At 47.8% G+C, this 22,820-nt stretch overlaps 1 protein-coding gene across 4 annotated transcripts in view; it reads left to right on the plus strand.

Annotated features, from left to right (window-relative positions):
* Positions 1-22,820, plus strand: part of ZBTB7C (zinc finger and BTB domain containing 7C) — a 395,502-nt gene that overhangs the window by 214,030 nt on the left and 158,652 nt on the right. For all 4 annotated transcript variants that reach the window (XM_030810480.1, XM_030810479.1, XM_030810477.1 and 1 more), the window contains one exon: positions 22,501-22,562. The gene's annotated coding sequence lies outside the window, so the exon portion shown is untranslated. The remainder of the gene's footprint in view (positions 1-22,500; positions 22,563-22,820) is intronic.

Below are 22,820 nucleotides of genomic sequence, written 5' to 3' on the forward strand. Positions count from 1 at the left end.
TTGTCTTCTGACTGCAGTCCTGTCTTTCACCATTGCCCCCCAACACACCCTCCTACCTTTTCGGTAAAGTGTCCAAACCTTAAATGCACAGCTTGATGAATTTTCACATAGGTAAACCCTCTTGTAATCATGCCATGATCATCTTCTAGAACATTCCCAGCACTCTGTATAGCTCCCTCTTAAACCTCCCTCCAGTCGGAACTCCCTCAAAGGTAACCACTATCCTGATTTGCATCATTGTACAGCAGTTTTGCTGTTTTGAGCTTTATATAAATGCAGTCATACCATATTCACTCATTTTATATTTCACTTAACAATGTATCTGTGGCCTGGTGTGGTGGCCCACACCTGTAATCCCAACACTTTGGGAGGCCGAGGTGGGAGGATCACTTGAGGTCAGGAGTTCAAGACCAGCCTGGGCAACATAGGGAAATCCAGTATCTATACAATATATTTTAGATAGATAGATAGATAGATAGATAGATAGATAGATAGATAGATAGATAGATGATAGACAGTAGATAGATAGATGATAGATGATTGATAATCTGTGAGACTTATTCATGTTGTAGACTATTCAGAAGTTTATTCCTTTTTGTAGCTATACAGTATTCATGCAGTAACTATACCACACTTTTTTCACCCATTTTATTGTTGATGGATATTTTGATCATTTCTAGTTTGAGACTATCTTTTTAAATGCTGCTGTGAATATTTTCATTGAGGTTTTTGTGTTGTACATAAATATATTTTCTGAGTACATACCTAACAGTGAACTTGCTGGGTTGTATGGTATATGCATGTTTAGCTCTAAGAGATATTGCTAAACACTCTTTTGAAGTAATTGTATTGATTTACATTCTTGACTGTCATTGAAGAGAGCCCAGTTGTTATACATCCTCACCAGCACTTGACGTCTCGCTTCAGCCATTCTGGTTGCTGCAGTGCTATGTCCCTGTGGTCTTTTTATATTGTGTTTGCATGATCTTATATGTTTATTCACCATTTCAAAATCCTCTTTTGTGAAGTGCCTATTCAAATATTTTCCTATTTTTTAATTGGTAAGTCTACTTTTTCTTATTTGTTGTCTTTCTTTGTATGTTTTGGATGTGAGTTCTCTGTCACATATCTTCTCTCATTCTACAGCTTGCGTTTTTACTCTCTTAATGGTGTCTTTTGATGAAGAGAAGTTTTAAATTTTAACAAATTTCCATTTATCAGTCTTTTCCTTTCTGGTCAGTGCTTTTTCTGTCCTGTTTAAGGAACTTCTTTGCCTACCCGAGATCATGAACATATATTCTCCAGGGGTTTCATTCAGCAGCTTTGTTGTCTTAGCTTTCATGTTTAGGTCTATGATTCCTTCGAAATTACTTCAGTGGGAAGCAGTGGTCAACTTTATTTATTTATTTATTTATTTATTTATTTATTTATTTGTTTGTTTGTTTGTTTATTATCTTGCTCTGTCACCCAGGCTGGAATGCAGTGGTGAGATCACAGCTCACTGCAGCCTCAGCCTCCTGGACTGAAGCGATCCTCCCACTTCAGCCTCTGGAGTAGCTGGGACCACAGGCACGCACCACCATGCCCAGCTAATTTTTTATTTTTAATTTTTTTGTAGAGACAGGGTTTCACCATGTTGCCCAGACTCGTCTCTAACTCCTGGGCTCAAGCGATCCTCCCACTTCAGCCTCCCAAAGTGCTGGGAAACATTTATTTTAATATAGCTATCCAGTTGACTCAGCACCATGTATTGTAAGCACCATTCTTTCCCAGCTGAAGTGCAGTGGACCCTTTGTCATAGTGACCGTGTGCGAATATGTCTATCTCTGGATTCTATTCCGTTCCATTGGCTTCTTTGTGTGTACTTGAACCTATACACCATACCACCCTGCTTACTACTGTAGCTTTACAGTAGAAGTTTTGATATCACATAGTGTAATTTCTCTTTGTTATTCTTCATTATTGACCTGCGTATTATAGGTCATTTGCATTTCCATATAATTTTGGAATCACTTCTCAGTTTCCACACATGTGTACACAAACACAAGGGAACAAAACTGCTGGGATTTTGACTGGACCTGCATTGAATCTAGAGTCTCCTTTGGGCCCACTGGCAATTCTCATTTGGCTGCTGCCTGACTTCTCTTAGCCACTAAGTAAAGAGGTAAGCACTCATTTTAATTGTGGCAAGGGACAATGAGCAATTAAAAAGCAGCCCAGCTCTGGGGTAGGGTGGGGAGCAACCTTGAGAGAGGTTATACCTGCCTAGGGACCAATGGCCAGGGATCCCTAGGGCCCTGGAGACATTCTTCTTTCCCCTGCCTTGCTAAGTAATTGTATTGATCTAGTAGTCATTTCAGAGAGTCCCGGTTGTTATACATCCTCGCCAACACTTGATGTTTTATTTCAGCCATTCTGGTTGTTGCAGAATATGGTCTCTTTATTTTGCATTTGCATGATCTTTTATGTTTACTCACCATAGATGAGTAAACATATAAGACTTAAAGAAATGGAAGTACTATGTTCATTAATTGAAAAATCAATAGTGTTAAGATGTCTATTTCCTTCCTACAGGAAATCGACTTCGTTATTAATACTGTCTATTTCCTTCCTGCAGAAAATAGACATCTTAACACTATTGATTATTTCAACTCATGAACATAGTACCTCCATTTCTTTAAGTCTTTGATTTCTCTTGGCATTGTACTTCTCAGTGTAGAGGTTGTGCCCATATTTCACTGGTTTTATTCCTTAGGTATTTAATTTGTTAATGCTATTGTAAGTTGTATTTAAAAATTTTGTCTTCTACATATTGTCACTAGTCTATAGAAAATATAATTGATTTTTGATTATTGACCTTGTGTCTAGCAACCTTGCTAGATTCATTTATTTGTTACAGTCTTGCCTGAACCAAACTGTAAACTAAGGGGTTTGATGTCCTCTAACCCCTTCTGCAGAGTGCTAGACCTCAGTAAATACTTCCTGGCTACCCTGAAAATCTTCCTACAGTAAAGAGAGGGGAAAGAAGAGTGTCCCCAGAGCCCTGGGGATCCCTGGTCATTGGACCCTAGGCAGGTATATCCCACCTGAAGGTTGCTCCCCACTCCACACCCAAGCTGGGCTACTTTTTTATTGCTCACTGTCTCTTGCCACCATTAAAATGAGTACTTACCTCTTTGCTTAGTGGCCAAGAGAAGTCAGCAGCCAAATGAGAATTGCCAGTGGGCCCAAAGCAGGCTAAATGTACACACTTCCTCTCTCCTCTGAGAGCTCCTGGCTGAGCTTCCATGGGAGCCTCTGGCATAGGCTGCAGGGATATAGCTGGGAGGTGTTGGGAGAGAGGGTGGAATTGGTACCGAGGAGTGGGTCTGTGGAGATAACCTTAGGCCATGGAATGCATAACACAACCATTTGTCAAATATTTGCCAAGGTCCTAGTCTGGGTGACTCTTTTGCTTGGTCCTCAAGAGGCATGGTCTTGTCTTTAGGAATGTTGCTGTAGAAAAGGACGCAAAGCTTAAGCTACATGAAGGGAAGGAATGTTTCAGGAGTCTGGAGGCCTGGGTTTAAGTTCTGGCTCTATCAGCAAGGAAAGCTATCAAGCTTTCCAACCTGTACCTTCCCTTCCTGCATGGGCCTTGTCTCCCAGCAAGATTATAAAAGGGCATTAGTCATCCTCTCCAGTTCCACCTGGCTCTGAGGCTCTCCCTTAGAAGCAGCCCAGAAGGCCAAGCAAGAGGAGGAGATGATAAGTGCAGTGAGTATCTAGGTAAAAAGATCCATGTGGAATGGGGTGGGTAGGTTCACAAGGGAGGCTGGAGTAAGAGATTGGGCATGTGCAGAGTTGGGTGGTTGGAGAGGAGGAGGCCAGCTCCTCCCAGTGTGTCTGCTGTCTCTGTGAGGACCCTCTCCAGGCACATTCTATCCATCTCCCACCACCGCAAGCAGTGTGACCTCATGGAGTGGCCAAGGTATAAATCAGAGGTGGAAGGAATGCAAAAAGGAGGGAGGCACTGCAGAGAGAAGGGGTGAGGGCCTGAGGGGGGCCCCCATCTTCTAGGTGTGCAAGAGCAGCTTCACACTGTAGCTGATATGTGGGCCACCTGGTTCAGGATCAGGGACTCATGCAGAATGGTCAAGGATGGCTTACAGCTGTCACTGAAAAATCCCCAGGGAAATTATGGGTAGAGGCAACACCCCCTCTTCAGAGCCTCTCCTCCTCTCTACCCTGTACTGCAAAGACACTTGGTGGGGTGGGGGGCTGCCTGCACCTTGCACTTCTCAAGCAACTCCCTTGTGCCAGGCTCTGGGCTGGGTGGTGGGGATGTAAAGATGAGGGGGGACACAGCTCCTGCTTCAGGAATCACTTAAAGAGTGGCGGGACAGGTGCTGTGGTGGAGCTCAGGGTAACCACAGGAACACCCAACCCAGGGGGTGGGGCAGTGGGGGCCCATGGTCCCACTTCTGAGGGAAGGTGGCACCAAAAGATTTATCCCTGAGAAGGTCACAAAGAAATGAAGCAAACTGAAGGCAGCTCCATGGGGCCGCTGTCCCTGTTGTTGACATTTCTGGAATATGGGTCTAGAATCAGAAGCAAAAGAGGAAGTCCATTCTTCCACACTGCAGAACATTCCTACAGTGGACCCAAGCTGTTTTGTCCTTCTCAGCAGCTTTAAGGTTTCTCTATATAGGGTGAGTTAAGGAAAGATCCCCGTAGCGGAGCCTGCCAGCTTTCGGCCCGGGCCAGCCATGTCCCCTGGCCACATGAGTCCAGTGGTGCCACCTCCCACATCTCCTGCATCCACCTGGAGCTTTGGCTCTGTTGACTTAGGACTGTGCTTGGAGCCACGCTGTGTGTTGTTGTGAGCCCTTAGGCCTTGGTGCATGAATTCCTGGAGAATGGGCTCTGCTGGGAAAGTGTGGGAAGACGGAGGCAGTGAGTGAGGCCCCAGGCAGAAAAGGGGGAAGACTCTTATGGCAGAGGCACCAAAGCTAGGCATCTGGGCCTCCATCCTCTTGATCAACAGAGGGCCTGACATTCCATGCTGGGAGGTGTGGACACCTTGGAGGGGCTGTGGCTGGGTGAGGGTGAGAAGAGGGGGTCTTGAGGCTGCTGGATGAATGGCAAGCAGGGGAAGAGGGCAAGGCCAGGGGTGTAGGTGGGGAGGTGGAAGGTGATCTCCAGCCTGGAGATTTCTGTGGAGGCAGGGGAAGGCCATGCCCAACTCCTGAGCCCTTCCTCTGCCCAGGGTTGTGGGTTATAGCCGCCATGGGACTCCTGGCTGCGTGGACACTCTTTATCTCCTGGGGTAAAGCTGCAGGGGAGAGGGTACCCAGTGCGTCATGTTCCGCCTCTGCTCAGGCTGTGCCAATGTCAACAGCACTGGCCTTCTGTGTCCTCCCATGGCCTGTGTGCGGCAGGGGTGGGGTGGGGGAGGAAGCAGCCACAAAGAGCTTCCCCCACACACCCATCCCCACTGAGGATCTGAGCAGAGCACAGTGGGGTACTAAGGACAGCTGGGCGGGGAGAGGTGGGGTTCCTTCGCATGTTTAGCTTGCACACCCACCCTCTCAGCCCACTGCCACCAGGACCCTGCCCAGCTGGCTTCATCCTGCCAGCCACCCCCCGCCCCCAGCCTGGTTTTGTCCCCCTTCTCTGTCCCGCCCTGCGACTGTGCCTCCTGCTTCACTTTCTCTCACCTGGAAGGTTCCAACCTGTCCCTCCCTCCCTCAATCCTTGCCCATTCTGAGTTCCATCTCTAATCCCTCGTGACCTCTTGGCCTCAGCAGCCCCCGCTGTGCTGCACAGGCAGATACCCCCAAACTCCAGCCCTGCCCATGAGGCTTTGGGCTCCCTCTCTGCATGTGTCTGTGGTCCCCAAAAGACTACAAGGCCATGGAAGGCAATGTCCATGTCCTGCCTCCTCCCAGCCCCTGCACCATTCCTGATGCACAGAGTGGCCTAGTGCCTGAGCATGGGCAGGAAGCACTGTGGTCCCGCCCAGCAGCATCACCCAGGCAAAGTCCCTGCTGCAACACTCAGCTCTCCACTGACCTGCCCATGTGGCTTTTAGCTAGGTGGGAACCTTCAGCAAGCCAGTTCCCCTCTGGGATTGGGAAGCGGTCAAATTATAAAGGAAGAAGACAGGCTGGTGGGTGGAAGGGAGCTTCGTGCAGCCACAAAGGTAGTGGAAAAATTAATATAGTGATGTCCAGATGACAGCTGGCTATGCCTTGGATTTATGCAGCTCTCTGGGTTTTTTCCAAGGGAGATTGGAACAAAGGCTGCTAAGAATTGTGGTGTCAGAGAGGGATGCGCGCCTCGGATTAGAAAGAGCTGCTTTTTTTTTTATGCAGCCTGGTGGTGGGTGCACAGGTGTTCATTATAGTATTTTTCTGGCCTTTTTGTATGTCTGAAATATTTCATAACAAATTTTTAAAAGCAAGAGGCACCTGGGGTGGAGATAAAGGAGGTGGCTCCGGAAAGATGGAGGGAAAGAAGCAGGAGGAGAGGCAGGACACCTGGAGTGTAGGTGGAGGGAGGGGCAGGCTCCAGAAGCGGGGGGAAGAAGATGTGTGGAAAATCCAACGCCATGAGTCACTGGGCTCCCTCAAGAACTTGTCAGAGCATGAGACAGGGACTGTGCTGGGCAGGGCCAGAGCCAGGGGTGATGTCATCACAAGAATGGACATCAGAGGAGCCCTGATCAAGTTTATGAAGATACAAAGAATCCCCTGCTGGGGCCTACCCGTCCCCTGGATTTACATCCTGGGCTATACCTTTGCTTCCCTGCATTCATGCATGTCTGTCAGGGGAGGGTTTAATTGTTGTTGATGTTGATGTTTTTTAAAAAAACAATTCTAAAGTAGGTGCTTCTCCTTCTCAGCATGCCTGGTGTTCAGTCTAAACATCTGAAGAACAGATCAATTGTATGTGTCATGGAGAGGGGGAAGCCATGGAGGGGAATGATTCACTTTACAAAAATGACTTTGTACTTACATAGCCATGTCTTTAGGGGCTTAAAGTGAGATCTGGGGTGTCGGGATGTTGTCCTGTATGGAAAGTGGAGTTCACCTGCGCAGGTGCGATGCCCACATGCCGCTGTTAGATGTTCTGCACCTACCTGGGGCTCCAAGGGGGTGATGCCTGGGGTGGTGGCCAGGGTCAGGCATGAGCCACACACCTCAGCTTCTCCCCACAGTGAGTGGGACCATGTCTGTTGCTTTTCAAGAAGCAGGTGGGGACCTGGGCCAAGTGTCAGCTTCCCCATAGAGAGCCCATCTATTTTCTGCTCCGCCAGAGGCTGCTTGGCCCTCAGGGCCTGAGTTTAGATGCTGTTGTGTGGAGTCTGAGCTGGGATGAGGGCGGAAGGCTGATGGCCACCCTGCCCTGCACCGTGCTTCTGTGGAGGTGCAAGGTGCAGGGTGTCTGTGGTTTATCTGAGGTGGCTCTGAATACAAGGATCCATTTCCTGTTGATGGGCATCCACCTGCTAGAAAACTCTATCCTCATGACTAGGTGGATTTTCATATTATTTATGAGAAAGCTGCAATAACAGGCTAGCAACTGGCCTCTGGGTCTCGATTTCACACCTGCTGATGCTTGTGGTATGAGATATTTCGTGCCTGTCCTGCTTGTGTTTGGTGTGGTATATCAATGATATACCACTGTGGACTGAGTCTGTCTCCAGGTAGGGGTTAGATTTGCCCTCCTCGTCCTTCCCTGGTCTGGCCTGTACTACAAACACCAGCCACACAGGCCCTTCACCAAGGCAAAATATGGAGTGTGGGTCACTAAATATATCTGGGTTGGGTTTTCTGACATGTGAACCTGAAAGGGGCACGACCAGGTAGGAGATGTGGATGATTTGAGGTCACCATGCCTACTCCAGAAGGGTTTCTTGCTGACTCTTCATGGTTAATTCACTCTTTAGAGTCCCTTGGGAAATCCCACCGTGGTGCAATTCTAAAATAGGTGTTGTACGCTGGGCTCCAAGAATACTGGCAGCCAGGGTGTATTCTCCAGGCAGGGTGGCTAAGCGTTCCTCTGCAAGTAAACTGACTGGCCCAAGAGTCAAAAAAAAATTATACACACACACACACACAAATACATTTCCTCAAATATTCACCCAAAGTAGAGAAGTGCTAGAAGTGTGCCACTCAGCATGCAGTTTTGAATACCTTCTTTCATTTTGAGTATAGCACTCAAACTTGCCCTCAGCTGTAAGCAGTGTCTCTGAGCCTGGAGCTTCTTGGATCATATCCTCTGGAAAATGACAGATCCCTCCCTCATCCTCCAGAGAGAGATGACCAACTTTTTAGTGTCTGAACTATAAATGATGGTGAAGTATCAGCTGGTTTTGGTAGAAAGGAAACCTCTAACAGGTGACAGAGAGAAAGAGAGGGGAGGAGGAGGAGGAGAATGAGGAGGAGGGAGAGGGGAGAGGAGGAGGAGAATGAGGAGGAGGGGGAGGGGAGGAGGAGGGGGAGGGGGAGGGGGAGGGGGAGGAAACAATTATACAACAACAGAAAAGGAGCCCAAAGGAATAGAGCCAAGCCCAGGAGTGGAAGAAAACTTCAATAAAACTGTAATTGATGTCCTCAGAGAGATAAGAGGAGATAATGCATCCATAAAGTGAGAATGGAAGGTTATAAAAAAGAAACATCCAAGGAATAAGGAATTAAACATATAATAGCAGAAATTTAAAATTCAATAGAAGATTTGAGGGAGAGAAATGATGGACTTTCGCAGAATGTGGGAAAAGAAGACAATGATTTAGAAACAAGGATTTGAAATAATTAAGGAAATTAGGAGGGCCAGCAGTAGGAGTTCCAGAAATGGAGAATAAAACCCGAGGAGAGGGAAGTATCAGAGAAGTTATACAAGAGCTTCCAGACTGCGAGAACGAATGGCACAGACCCACAACGGGGCACATCATTGTGGAATTTCAGAATAGTAGAGATAAAGAGAAGAGTTATAAAACCTTCAGAGAGAAAAAAGGAGGTTGCCTGCAAAAATTGGAACACAGAACAGCGTTAGACTTTCTACCAGCGTCCCTGGAATCTAGAAGATACTGGGACAGTGCCTTCAGCCTTCCAAAGGACAGTGGTTTCCAGCTTCACTTTCTATTCCTGCCAGTCAAGAGTGAGAGGAATAAAGTCGTTTCAGGTAGGCATGGGCTCAGATGATGTACTTCCCATGCAGCCTTTCTCAGGAAGCTGCCAGAGGAGCATTCATGCCACTGAAACCAGAGTAAACCAGAAACAACCATGGCGTGTAGGGTAGACAAGATAATGGACTCCCAAAGATGTCCACATCCTAATCCCCAGGGCCTGTGAAAGCGTTAGGTTACACGGCAGAAGGGATTGAAGATGGCAGATGGAATGAAGGCTGTGAATCAGCTGGCCCTGAGATGGGGAGATCGCTCTGGGTGATCAGAACGTGCTGGATTGAATCGTAAGGGTCCTTATACACGAAAGAAGGAAATGGAAGAGAGGTCAGAGGGAGGCAATATGGGAAGGGCTCGCCTGAGTTTGCAGGCTTTGAAGATGAAGGACGGGAGCTCTGAGCCATGGAATGTGGTGGCCTCTAGAAGCTGGAAATATCAAGGAAACAATTCTTCCTGAGAGTCTCCAGAAGGAACGCAACCCTGCTGACACCTTGGTTTTAGCACGCTGAGACCCATTCCCGACTACCGACCTCCAGAACTCTAAGATAAGAAATCTGTGTTGTCTTACACCACTTGGTTTGTGGAAATTTGTTAGAGCAGCACTCGAAACTGATGCAGTGTGTCTGGAGGTCCAATGCAAGAATCCAGGTGACAGCTGTGCACCAGGCTTCGGAGCACTTGGTCTAGGACTGGAGTTGGAAGATGGGGAACTCTAGATGGGGTGATTCTAGGAAAAAATTAAAAAGGAATGGACAGATTCCTAACTTGCTGAACTGTCTAGGAAGGGATTTTAGCAGACCTGGAAGTCAGTTTATGTGTAAATAAGAGTTAAGTGCATATAAAGCCATTGTTTTTAACAATGAAAGGAAAAAGTACAACGTTATGCAAGAAGGGAAATCGTATCTTGGGCTCATCCATGAATCATATCTACCTTATCACAATACTGCAAACACTGACAATTGATTTCACTAAAAATGATGGTATCAGGAAGATACAGGGAACAGAAATGTGTGTTTGAGGGAGATAAAACCTCATTTTCATTATGAGACACTAATAGATAATATCCAAAGTAGGAAATCTAGAAATGTGCTATGAACTGAATTGCGTCCCTCTATAACTCTTATGTTGAAGTCCTAGCTCCCAATATGGCTGTATTTGGAGTAAGGAAGGAATTAAGATTAAGCAAGGTGGTAAAGGTGGAGCCCTGATCCCATGGGATGAGTGTCCTTCTAACAAGAGACACCAGAGAGTGTATTCTCTCTGCCATGTGAGGGCACAGTGAGAAGGTAATGTCTGAAACCAAGAGCAGAGCCCTCAGCAGAAGCTCAACTGGCCAGCACCTTGACCTTGAACTCTCCCAACCTCCAGAACTATGACAGATTTCTGGTATTAAAGTCACACAGTTTATGACATTTTTGTGACAGCAGCCCTAGCTGACCAATACAGCATTTTATTTAAAAATATGTCAGTGAAGAACAGGAAAAGTGGCTTTTTAAAAATTGAGAGCTGTTATCTCTGGGAATTGGGGCTCAGTGTGGAGAGGGCTGGAGCAGGGGCTGCTATTTTCCATTGCTGGGCTTTTATTATTTTTGATTTTGTAAAACCATGTGTATGTATCGGTTTGATTTTTAAAAGTTAGCCAATTCAAAACAATAAAAGTAATTTATTGACTTAGGTAAATGAAAAGTTTGGAGGCAGGATGATCTTCAGGAGCAGTTTGATCTGGTCCCTAGTTCCGTTTTTCTGTGACTAGCTCAGCATTGCTCAGTGGACTTCTAATGGTAACAAAATGGCTGTAGCAGCTCCAGGCCTTGCATGCACCTTCCAGATCTCCAATAGTGGAGCATCTTCCCCAGAAGTCCCCAGCAAACATCTCCTTGCATCTTATGTGACAGAATTTGGTCTCGTCACCATGGCCAGGGAACAGAGCTGAGCTGATTGGCTTAAGCCAACCATGACGCACCCCTGAAACACATTGGCTGTGGGGGCCAGGTGGTAATCTGGAAGGAAATTAGCTTTCTCTTACCAAGAGGAAGGCAGAATGAAAGGTGGATGGTTCAAAATAGCAAATATTCACTACAGATATGTTCTTCTGAAGGGCATTTTCCTTCTTCTCTTCATGAGTTGCAGGTGCCTGCTAACACTGTACTTGAGATTGGTTGGCTGGTCGGTTGGGTGGTTCGTTGATTTGATGGCATTTGGGTTAAATACTGACTTCTGCTATATGTGACCCATAGAGCTGGGTCTAGAAAAAAAAGACTTTCAGAAGGGAAGTTAAAAGAGGAGAGCATCCCATACAACGTAAAGGATTTCGGAACATGAAGAATGAGAGATAAGTCCATGGCCACATCTCCTTAGGGGACATGTGCACAGCGGTGACACAATTGGACATAAACCTAGCCTCAGGAGGATAGTTTGACTGAGAGACTCCTAGACATCCCTCTGACCCCCAAATCCTTCCCCAAGCAACCTACTGCAGATGCCTGAAAATTACATATTAGAAACTCACCTCTGTAAGAAGTTCCTGTCACCTCTGGGAGAGTGGTGCATTTGGCTGTTGTCTGTTACTAAAGCTGTAAAGTTAGTTTGCCAAATCCTTCCTAGACAGCTGCAATGGGAGGAAGTCTTGAGTGGGGATGCACGGAGGGGAAAGGTATCTGGAGAGATACAGCCCACTCCCCAAAGGGTGGAGTAGGGAAGAAGCAGCCCCAGGGGAGGACTGGACCAAGGTGGGCATGCCAGCATCAGGTCCTTAGTCTCTGGAGAAGTAACCTTCCTGGGTCTGGATAAGGAGGGCACTAGATGCCCTCTAAACTGCAATTAACTGTCTTGCCAAATTTACCTGCTTTCTCCATTCCCCCTGACTGATACCCACAGCTAGAGGAACATTTGGGACAGGAAGGCTGCTGTCCAAGATGTCCACCATGTCTGCTCCCACCAGCTGAGCCAAATGCTTTCCTGGAGGCAGCTGGGCTTCGTTCCCAAACCTGTTTATGCCAGTGGAACTTGCTATTGTAATTATGCAATTTAATTAAATATTATACAAGCCAATTAAATACTGTTGCAAAAAAAAAAGAAGAAGAAAATATTTCTATGAAAACTAAGTTGAAGCTTTGGAAAGACTCACAAAAACATTTTTGAGTCATTTTTTTAAAATGCTGTTGAGTTAGGTGTGGGTGAAACAACTGTGGAAGGTTGTTGGGGAAATATCACAAAAATCTATGGAGACTTTTTACACTCAGATTATTTTGCCAATGTATTTAATTTGTCATTCAACTGGAAAAAACCTGAAACTGGAAATTGTAGGCAATGCCATATGTATTAGTCTGTTCTCACACTGCTAATAAAGACATATCTGAGACTTGATAATTTTATAAAGAAAAAGAGGTTTAATGGATTCACAGTTCCACATGGCTGGGGAGGCCTCACAATCATGGCAAAAGGCAGAGGAGCAAAGTCACGTCTTACTTGGCAGCAGGCAAGAGAACATGTGCAGGGGAACTCCCCTTTATAAAACCATCAGATCTCATGAGACGTATTCACTATCACGAGAATAGCAGGGGAAAACCCGCCCCCATGATTCAATTACCTCCCACCACATCCCTCCCACGACACGTGGGGATTATGGGAGCTGCAATTCAAGATGAAATTTGGAAGGGGACACAGTCAAACCATATCACCATATGAGTATGATTTATGTAAGAAATAATAATAGAAACAATTTACCAAAAAATAGAAAGTTAAAAGACCTTAATGTTACATCAAAAGTTTGGTGAATGAATGTACAAGTATATATTAAAGGTTAAAATCTTTCAGGTAGCTAACTAGTACAGACAGCTAAGAGGGCCTCTACCATAGTATATTTGCCAGGGCTTTAGCTCCTAGAAACTCACTGCCACTTCTCTGAATCAGAGGCTGGTACACAGAGATTACATTTTTGGGCCACAGATGCTTAGTTGGCTGAGTTTCCCAGAGCTGGCAAAATTGGGAGTAGCCAAGGGGAAGCAGGGATGGGGATGACTTCAGCCTGAGCCAGTCCCTCTGCCCCCTCCCCCCTCCCAGATGTGTCTCTGCAGGGCCTGAACAAAATGCTGAACTCTAGCCCCCACTCCTCCTCATCTGTTCTCCCTTCCCCACAGCTATCCAAAGACTCAAGCCCAGAGTCAGCTGGTGGGCATTTGGGGTTCCTCAGCTGTCCTCCTGGCTGTATTTCCTGGTCCTCTCTGCACATGTCATCTGCTTCAGCCAGACCTGGTAACTCACTGCCCTGGTGATGCTGGGCCTGTCCCTGCCTCTGCAGCGTTGCTAAGAATCTCCCCTATCTAGACTGCCCTTCGCCCCTATCTCTGCAAATCCTCCCCATCCTGCAAGCCTCTGCTTACTCTGCTGCCCCTGGGAGCCCTCTCACATTATCTCCTGAGCTTACTGGGCATGATCACCTTGCTGCACTTAGTTCTCACCAGGGTTCACTGGCCTAACCACACCTCTCAACAGCTATGAAAGTGGAGTCCTTCTTTAGCCCCTTTCTAGATTTTAGTTCAGACAACCACCCCCATATGACCACTCTGCATGAATGCACATATTTCACCATGGATGCTCCTGCAATGGACAGAGAGCTGCAGGATGACTTAGAAGCCGATGTGAGAGACCCCTCCTCCCCTGGCTGTCTGGGCAGTGGGTGCAGTGGGGAAGGAGGAGGAAGTGGGGGATGGGAGATGGGGCTGGGCCTCATTGCCTTCTCAGTAGCTCCCTGCTGGCAGCCCTTGCTCAGATTCACCCAGCTCCAGGAGTACTTCCCTGAGTCTAGAAAAAATAAAGTGTACGTGACTGAGCAGAGGACCCAGATTGGGCAGCCAGACTAGGGAGATGAAGCCTTTGTTCCTTGGACAGGCTCATCTGCCCTCCCCTCCCCTGGCCCAGGCCCCACTGTTGGCCTTGGCTCTGGGCTCAGCCCTCCCTCTTTCTCAGGGCTATTTTAAGATTCTAGGCCAAGGTCACAGAAATGTGGACTTCTGAGGGGCTGTCACCCCAGAGCAATGACTGAAGAAGGATTCCATTATCTCAGCCACACACAGACACAACCTCCCCCACTCTCTCTGAATCATACCATGGCTTCATGCCCTGCTGGCTAGGTGGCAGGGAGTAGACCCCAGCTGACCTTCCATAAATGCTTGCTGGGCTTCCCAGAGGCACCTCCACGATGGGTCCCTGGACCAAGGGGCTTCATTCTGCTTCTGTCTCCACACTGACGAGGCAGGATGCTCAGAGATGACTCCACGCGCCTGCCACCTTGTTTCAGTGGATCCTGGCCTCTCCACCCTTCCCTGCAGGAGCTGGTGAGTGTCCATCCTGCTGGGGAGGGGAGCAAGGCAGAGCAGGAGCAGCCAGGGGAGTCACCTCTGAGATATGCTCTCAGCGCTGAGGCAAGTGTCCCCATTAACAAACACAAGGTTTCTGCTATGGCCTGTTCCTTCCACCTGAATTCTGCTATTCATTTTGTTCAGCAAGTGCTCTGTTGGGAGGTTGGGTAAGGGGCTTATAATCAGATTTTTTTTTTTGGATGCGGGAGCGAGAGGCATGCAAATAATTACTATTTAATTCAATACCTGTTTATTGAACACCTACTATATCTGGTGTTGGGAGTGTGGGGAATAGGAAAAGGCTGGGCAGAGTCTAGCCTCTAGACCTGCGAGGAGGGGGCTAAGTCTATTATAGACCTTCCCTCTGGAAGTCAGGGAAAGCGTGCCTGGCCCGTGGTGTATTCTCAGAAAGAGTGAATTAAGAGTAGAATTGGCCGGGCGCGGTGGCTCACGCTTGTAATCCCAGCACTTTGGGAGGCCGAGGCGGGCGGATCACGAGGTCAGGAGATCGAGACCATGGTGAAACCCCGTCTCTACTAAAAATACAAAAAATTAGCCGGGCGCAGTGGCGGGCGCCTGTAGTCCCAGCTACTCGGAGAGGCTGAGGCAGGAGAATGGCGTGAACCCGGGAGGCGGAGCTTGCAGTGAGCCGAGATTGCGCCACTGCACTCCAGCCTGGGTGACAGAGCGAGACTCCGTCTCAAAAAAAAAAAAAAAAAAAGAGTAGAATCACTGCCTAATAGCCAGAGGTGCCCGGGTTGCTGGGGTGCACAGCCCTGTTTGCATCACCAGCTGGAGGCCCTGCTGGCCTCCCCACTTGACTTTCTCACACTGTCTCTAACATTTCGGCCAGACATCATTGCACTTCAAGTTGGGAGGATCGTGCAGGTCTCACAGTCCTCCTCCAAGTCCCCGCGTGGGGCCTGGGAGTCCAGTGGGGACTCAGTGATGCCCTGTACTTATTGGCATCGAGTGTTGTGTTTTGAAATGGTTGATTTTTTTTAATTAAGAAACTTTATTATTTAGAGCAGTTTTAAATTTATAGAGAAATTGAGCAGAAAGTACAGAGAGTCCTTACAACATGTCCCTTTGCAATACCCTCCCTTGCCTTGTTTCTCCTATTATTACCATCTGGCATTAGTGTGGCACATTTGTTATAATCGATGACGCAATATTGACACATTGTTATGAACTAAAGTCCATCATCCACTGGGTTCAGTGGCTCACGCCTGTAATCCTAGCACTTTGGGAGGCCAAGGAAGGCAGATCACCTGAGGTCCGGAGTTCGTGACCAGCCTGGCCAACAAGGCGAAACCCCATCTCTACTAAAAATACAAAAATTAGCCAGGCGTGGTGCCTCAGGCTATAGCCCCAGCTACTTGGAGGCTGAGGCAGGAGAATCGCTTGAACCTGGGAGATGGTGGTTGCAGTGAGCCAAGATCGCACCACTGCACTCCAGCCTGGGTGACAAAGCAAGACTCCATCTCAAAAAATAAAATAAAGTCCATCATCAACCGTTTACACTGGAGTTCACTGTCCATGTTGTACCATTTTATGGGTTTTGACAAATGCATAATGTCATCTATCCACCTTTACAGTATCTTGCAGAATAGTTCCACTGCCTTAAAAATCCTCTGTACTCTGTCTATTCATCCCTTCCTCCCCCAACCCCTGGCAACCACTGATCTTTTTACTGTTTCCATAGTTGTGCCTTTTCCAGAATGTCATATAGTTGGAATCAGACAGTGTGTAGCCTTTTCCAATTGCCTTCTTTCACGTGCTTTCATGTTTTTTAGTAATATGAATTTAAGTTTCCTCCATATCTTTCTGTGGCTTGATCGCTCATTTCTTTTTATTGCTGAATTACATTCTTTTGTCTGGATGTTCCGCAGTTTATTTATCCACTCAGCTACTGAAGGACAGCCTAGTTGCTTCTGGTTGTTGGCAATTATGAATAAAGCTGCTCTAAACATTTGTGTGCAGGTTTTTGTGGGGATATAAGTTTTCAAATCGTGTGGTAAATACCTGAGAGTGTGATTGCTGGAGTCTATGGTAAGCCTGTGTTTAGCTTTGTATACAACTGCCAAACTGTCTTCCTCAGTGGCTGTACCATTTTGCATTCCAAGGGTGGTTGATTTTAATATTGGAGATAAAGCAAACTGCAACCCATCAAACATAGCCTCTGAAGGATCCTGGGAGGGGCAGCTACTGCCTCCCTGTCACTGCAGACTCTCAACTGAACAACCCCCGGGCCTCTCAGGACTGAGGCTGGCCCACCTGCTGTGAAAGCTCAACACACCAGGCCTTGTTCTCACCAAGCGCTGGGCTCCCGCTAGCCCCAGAAGTACTTTCTCCAGGAATGTGGTCAGCTATCATTTATGTGCCTGCCCCATGCGAGGCACTGAGGACTGAGCAATAAGCATAGTGGCTCAGTGTCCTCCACCCGCCACCATGGAGCTCACCTCCCAGGGAAAAGCCAGCCTTGCTGGCCCCAGCCGAGGTCCTGCACCAAGTGTTTCTCCTTGTTCTTTTCTTTAATTCTTGCTTCAACCTTGTGAAATAGGATGTAGGTAGCATTATTATGCCCCATTTGCTGGTAAAAAATCTGACGCAGAGAGAGGTTAAGTCACTCGCCCAATGTCACACAGCTGGTCGATGGCAGGGCCAGGCTGCCTCTGAACCACCAAGCATTATGGCCTCCTGGGAGCTACAGACCCTGCCACAGGGCCCATGACCTGGTCGTCCTCCCAGCCACAGACACTCACTGAGGGATGGCCATGTGCTCATCTTCCACCTGCTGGAAGGTCAGAGGAAGCAAAGCACAGCCCATCCCTACCCTCCCACCTCTGCAAGGTGGGTGTGTGCAGGCCCTGGGCAGGGAGTTTGGGAACCCGACTTCTGCTCTTGTCTTTAGTGTGCTCAAGGCAAGGTATTTGGCCCCACTGGGCTTCCGTGGCCTTGGTTGTAAAGTGAGGGATTTGTACGACTCCCCCAAGCATGAGACTTTTTTTCCCCAAAAGAGACTCCAAGAACAACACCAATTTTGTGTCACATGCTGATTATAAGTGCTGTGCCAGAGAAAGTTTAGTGCAGATTGGGCGGTGGGGGGAAGATGTCATGAATTTGCCTCAACTTTCAAGGCCTCTCTACAAAGGCTGCTGAGAGGAGGGGTCTTTAGCAATGGGTGAAAAGGCCATGGACAGCAAGGCTGTATCTGCAGTGGGCTCTGCACTGTGCTCAGCTCGGGGCCTGCCTCTCTGGGGTGCCTAGGGCCTCCCATGCACTGAAGCCCATGGTCACTGTTTCATTCTAGGCATAAAATCCCACTGTCCCCAAACCATCCTGTCTAGTGGCTGTTCCCTTCTGAATGACATTATGCAGGCTAAATTTCATACTAAACTCACAAGTCACATAGGTACAGTTGCAAAGGGCCTCTGAGTTCATGGGCTTGGTTTGAGCACTGCTTCAGTGTCTGCTAGCGGGATGACACTAAGACAATTGCTCAGCTCCTCTGTGCCTCCATCATCTTGTCTATAACCCTCCTGCAAGGAGTTGGCAGGCAGGATTCACACCTTTTCATATCTGCATCCCCAGCAGGTACTCAACAAATGTGTTGAATCTATTCTACCTACCTAATACATACGTGGGAAAATACTTCTTTAATCATAAACCATCATATAGTTAATATTAATGGTAATGTTACGATTAGTATTAATGTTGTTCCTTATAGAGTCTTGATTCACGCTTAGTCTTCTTCTTGCTCCTGATAATTCTGGGCAGTCTGGAGGTGGGGGCAAGAGTGTTTGTGGCCACACATTCACAGGCAGACACTGCATTCCCACCTTCCTAGCATTTGCCCACACCCAAGGCAGAGAGAAGAGGGACGGATGATGATAGGGAGAGAAAAGGATGTCGGAAAAAGCCTTGGCCAACAGCACTCTGGTCAAGGGCCAAGTGTTTCTCCCCACGACAGCAGGCTGGAGCCAGAGCCCCTCCACTCCACTCCCTGAATGCTGCTTCCATTTCTCACCTGCCGGGAAGAGCCAGAAGCATCTGTCCTGCAGAGGCCAGCCCTTGACAGACAGCACTGGCTGGTCACCGAGCCAAGGACTGGAGAGACAGAGCTTGGATGATGCCCTCCTGCCCCTTTCCAGCCATTTTTGGAGATTTGAGAAAAGAAGTCATTAGTCTTGAGTATTCCTTAATGATCTAATGAGAGCAAGGTGAGCCAGGTCGTCGGGATTGAGAGCACCCAGGTCAGGGCCTGGGAAGGCACCTGAAATGATTAAGAACCTTGTTCTGGCTGCAGAGGTGTGAACTCTTGCTGTATCTGTCCAAGGCGAGGGGCACCTGGAAGGATGGGTGGGGGAGAGGCAGTAACTTCTAACTTGGAAGGTCACTAGCTAATTTCACATTCCTAAAATCGAATCATAATTTGATTTTTCTAAGTTGGAAGAAGCTTTGAGACCACTCCCTTGTTTTGCAGATGGGAAGACCGAAGGGACGAGGCTTGTCCAGAACTCCTGTCAGTAGCCCCCCGTCTCCAAGGCCTGGATTGTTTTCTTCTTTTTTACTTGTAACATTATTTTTTGAGGCTTGAAGTACATTCCAAGAAAAAAAATCCAGGGCATAGAAAAAAAATTACCCATGCTATTTGTTCACTCTCACTTGGAGAAGCTGTTAGCTCTAATGACCTCTCCAAATTAATAAAATGTGTAAATGCTCAGTTGTTTATTGCACACATTGAGTTACACCTCTAAGTGACTGGAAGGAACTGAGCTTTCACCTGGAATATTTAGCTCCAGGGCTCTGCAGCCAGCAGTCATGCTTTGTGCCCTGGGCAGGGGAGCTATGGTTAGAATTCCCGAGAAAGGAGGCAAGGCAATCCGGCAGCCATGGTGTGCTCAGCCCTGAGCTACAGCCTGTGGTGGACAAAAAATGTTAGCAATAATCATTGTTCTGGATTCCTTTCAGGGACTTATTAGAAGAGACCAGATTTTCAGACAAGAACATAAGATAGTACCTAAGAAGTGATTGATTACGGGCTTTGGCATTCAGAGAAAGTACAACTGGGAGGGATCTGGAAGGCTTGATGAGGGAGGTGGACTTTGATGTGGACCCAGTAGAAAGAGTAAAATTAGGTCAGATGGTGGGCACAGGAAGGGGCTTTCTAGGCGGGGGCATGAGGTGAACAAAGGGTAACAATGAGAGTGTAATAGGATCCCAGGTTCCCAGTGGGGAGAGCAGACAGGGGACACAGGGATAGGACTGGTTAAGTGGAAGGAGGCTGAGTTCTGGGAGGTGATGGTGTTTGGACTTCAAGAGGTGGGAACAGGAGAATCCTGCCTCTCAATGCTCAGACCCCTCTCTCTGTCTGAGGCCACATTGCACAAACACCATGCTTATGAGCCACGGGCTCTGATATAGTTTGGCTGTGTCCCCACCCAAATCTCATCTTGAATTGTAACTCCCATAATTCCCACATTCTGTGGGAGGGACCCAGTGGGAGATAATTGAATCATGGGGCCATATTCCCTCATACCGTTCTTGCGGTAGCGAGTGAGTTCTCACGAGAGCCGATGGTTTTATAAGGGGCTTTTCCTCCTCTTCACTCTGCATTCTCCTTGCTGCCACTATGTGAAGAAGGATGTGTCTGCTTCCCCCTCCACCATGATTGTAAGTTTCCTGAGGCCTCCCCAGCCATGCAGAACTGTGAATCAATTAAACCTCTCTCCTTTATAAATTACCCAGTCATGGGTATGTCTTTATTATCAGTGTGAGAATAGACTAATACAGGCTCCCTCGCCCAGTCACACTGTCCATTATGTCCTTTGGTCCTAGTGAGTCTCCCTGTCCAAGCTTGTGAATGACACAGGCCACTCTGACTTCTGAAATGAAGATGGACTGAAGTCTTGCAGAGAAACAGTGTGGAGGTGTATGCTGTGCTGTTGTTGCAGGGGAATTTTTATTTTAACCATTTGTTAAGTGTGTAATTCATTGAGTACATTCACACTGTTGCGCGATCATCACCACCATCCATCTTAGAACTTTTACATCTTTTCAAACGAAGCTCTATCCCCATTAAACAATAACTCCTTATTCTCCTCTCCCCGTCCAGCCCCTGGCAACCACCATTCTACTTCCCGTCTTTTTTTTTTTTGAGACGGAGTCTTGCCCTGTTGCCCAGGCTAGAGTGCAGTGGTGCCATCTCGACTCACTGCAAGCTCCACCTCCCGGGGTTCACGCCATTCTCCTGCCTCAGCCTCCCGAGTAGCTGGGACTACAGGCACCCACCCCCACAGCCAGCTAAAGTTTTGTGTGTGTGTGTATTTTTAGTTGAGACGGGGTTTCACTGTGTTAGCCAGGATGGTCTCGATCTCCTGACCTCGTGATCTGCCCACCTCGGCCTCCCAAAATGCTGGGATTACAAGCATGAGCCACCATGCCCAGCTTTCTACTTCCTGTCTTTATGGATTTGACTTCTCTAGGTACCTCATATAAGTGGAATCATATGACTGGCTTATTTCATTTAGCATAATGGCCTGGAGGTTCATCCATGCTGTAGCCTGTATCCGAATTTCCTTCCACTTTAAGGCTAAATAAAATTCTCCTGTATGTACATACCACATTTGTTTATCCATTCTTCTCCCAATGGACGTTTGGCTTGCCTCCATCTTTTGGCTATTGTGAACAATGCTGATGAACGTGGATGTACAGATATCTGCCCCAGAACCTTGCAGGACGATTGAGCTTTTTAAAAACAAAATGCTTCCAGCTTTCAAATGATCAGGGCTGATCTGCCGGCCCTCACTGCTAAGGCTCCACAAGGAGCAGATTGCCAGCTTGCCACTGCTTGTGCGCTAAGACCCTCCTCCCTTGAGCAGAGCTGCACAGTATCCTCTGCCAGGGACACAGATTGAAGCTGGCCTCTCGCACCCACCCCTTTCCCCATTCCCAGCTAGGCTGCTCAGTCTGCGCCTCAGCCAGTGTCAAAGCCTCCTTGCCTTCACTTCTTATCCTGAAGTGCATCAGTCATGTCGAATTTGTCCCTCGCTGAGGTAGCAAATGCTTTGTGCCCTTGCTTGGTAAGTTCTTTCCCCCACCTTCGAAAATGTATTTAGCCACGATTGTAAAAGCCAACTAAAATCACTCATTAACAGTCTCCCCTCCTGTCCAAGGAGCTCCCCAGTTCCCAACTCCCTCCAAAAATCCACGTATGCATCAGCAGAACTAAAGGGCATCCTGTCTTGAAGCATCACTGCCTCTGGGCGTTAATTGCCCAGACTCACATTACAACACATTACAGTGGTGACACACTCAGGCGAAATGCAGGAGAATTCACGGTTCAGGTTAGCGTTGTCATTAACTCAAGTCTTTGGTGTCAACTCCCTCCCGCCCCGAACGTTCCTGCCTGGCCTTACGGTCAACCTCCCCGATGCATTTTCTGGCCTTTGTTGGTTTGTGTCAGCTCTTGAACATTATTTAAATGTAGTTTGGGGTCCATGAATGCAATTACCATTGTGTTATTATTCAGAGCCAGATTGTTAAGATGCAGGCAGCTGTACAAGGAGATGCCCTGTGCTGTGAGGTCCAATTTAGGAAGGCCTTCGGAGCTGCACGCGCAGGGTTGCTAGGCAACCCCATGCTACAGAAGTGGAGGCCTCACTCCGGAGTGGGAAGAAGCCGGGGCGCCTTCAGGGAATTGGAGGCAGTGGTCAATCTGAGACTGGCACAGCGCCGGGGAGGGAGAGGGAGGTGGCGTGGGCTGAGCCCACGGGCCTGGAGGGGTAGAATCCTGCGAGGAGCAAAGGGCGCCCACCCAACTAGCATGCGGTGTGCCCGGGGAGGGGAGAGTGCTGCTGGGAGTGAGAATACAGAGAAGGTGCAGAAGCCTGAGGTCGGCCAGGAAACTGCTGAGGATACCCAGAGCAGATGCTAATATGATTCTCTGTCCCTTTCTTCTCTTTGCAGGAAATGAGCAGATTTGCAGAAAAACTGGCGTCCTGAAATTTAAAACTAAGGCGTCGGTGCTTGTGAGTATGAATTTTGCTTTTTTAGTTCTGTGGCTTAACAGTGTTCCTGGGAAGTGGGTGGATTTCCCTTTTAGGGGAAAAGAGCATGACCTGGATGGGATCGGCTTTTGGTTCTTCTTCTGGATGGTTCCTCCCTCGGGGTGGGGCTGAACCCAGGAATGTAAGGCATTGAGTTGAAGGAGGGTGGTTTGAACCCTGGCTCTGCCCTCTTAAGTGGAGAATGTTCCCACTGGCTCATGAAAGAGTCACTCCCTTGTC

The sequence above is a fragment of the Nomascus leucogenys genome, chromosome 4, assembly GCF_006542625.1.
Source record: "Nomascus leucogenys isolate Asia chromosome 4, Asia_NLE_v1, whole genome shotgun sequence".
NCBI lineage: Eukaryota > Metazoa > Chordata > Mammalia > Primates > Hylobatidae > Nomascus > Nomascus leucogenys.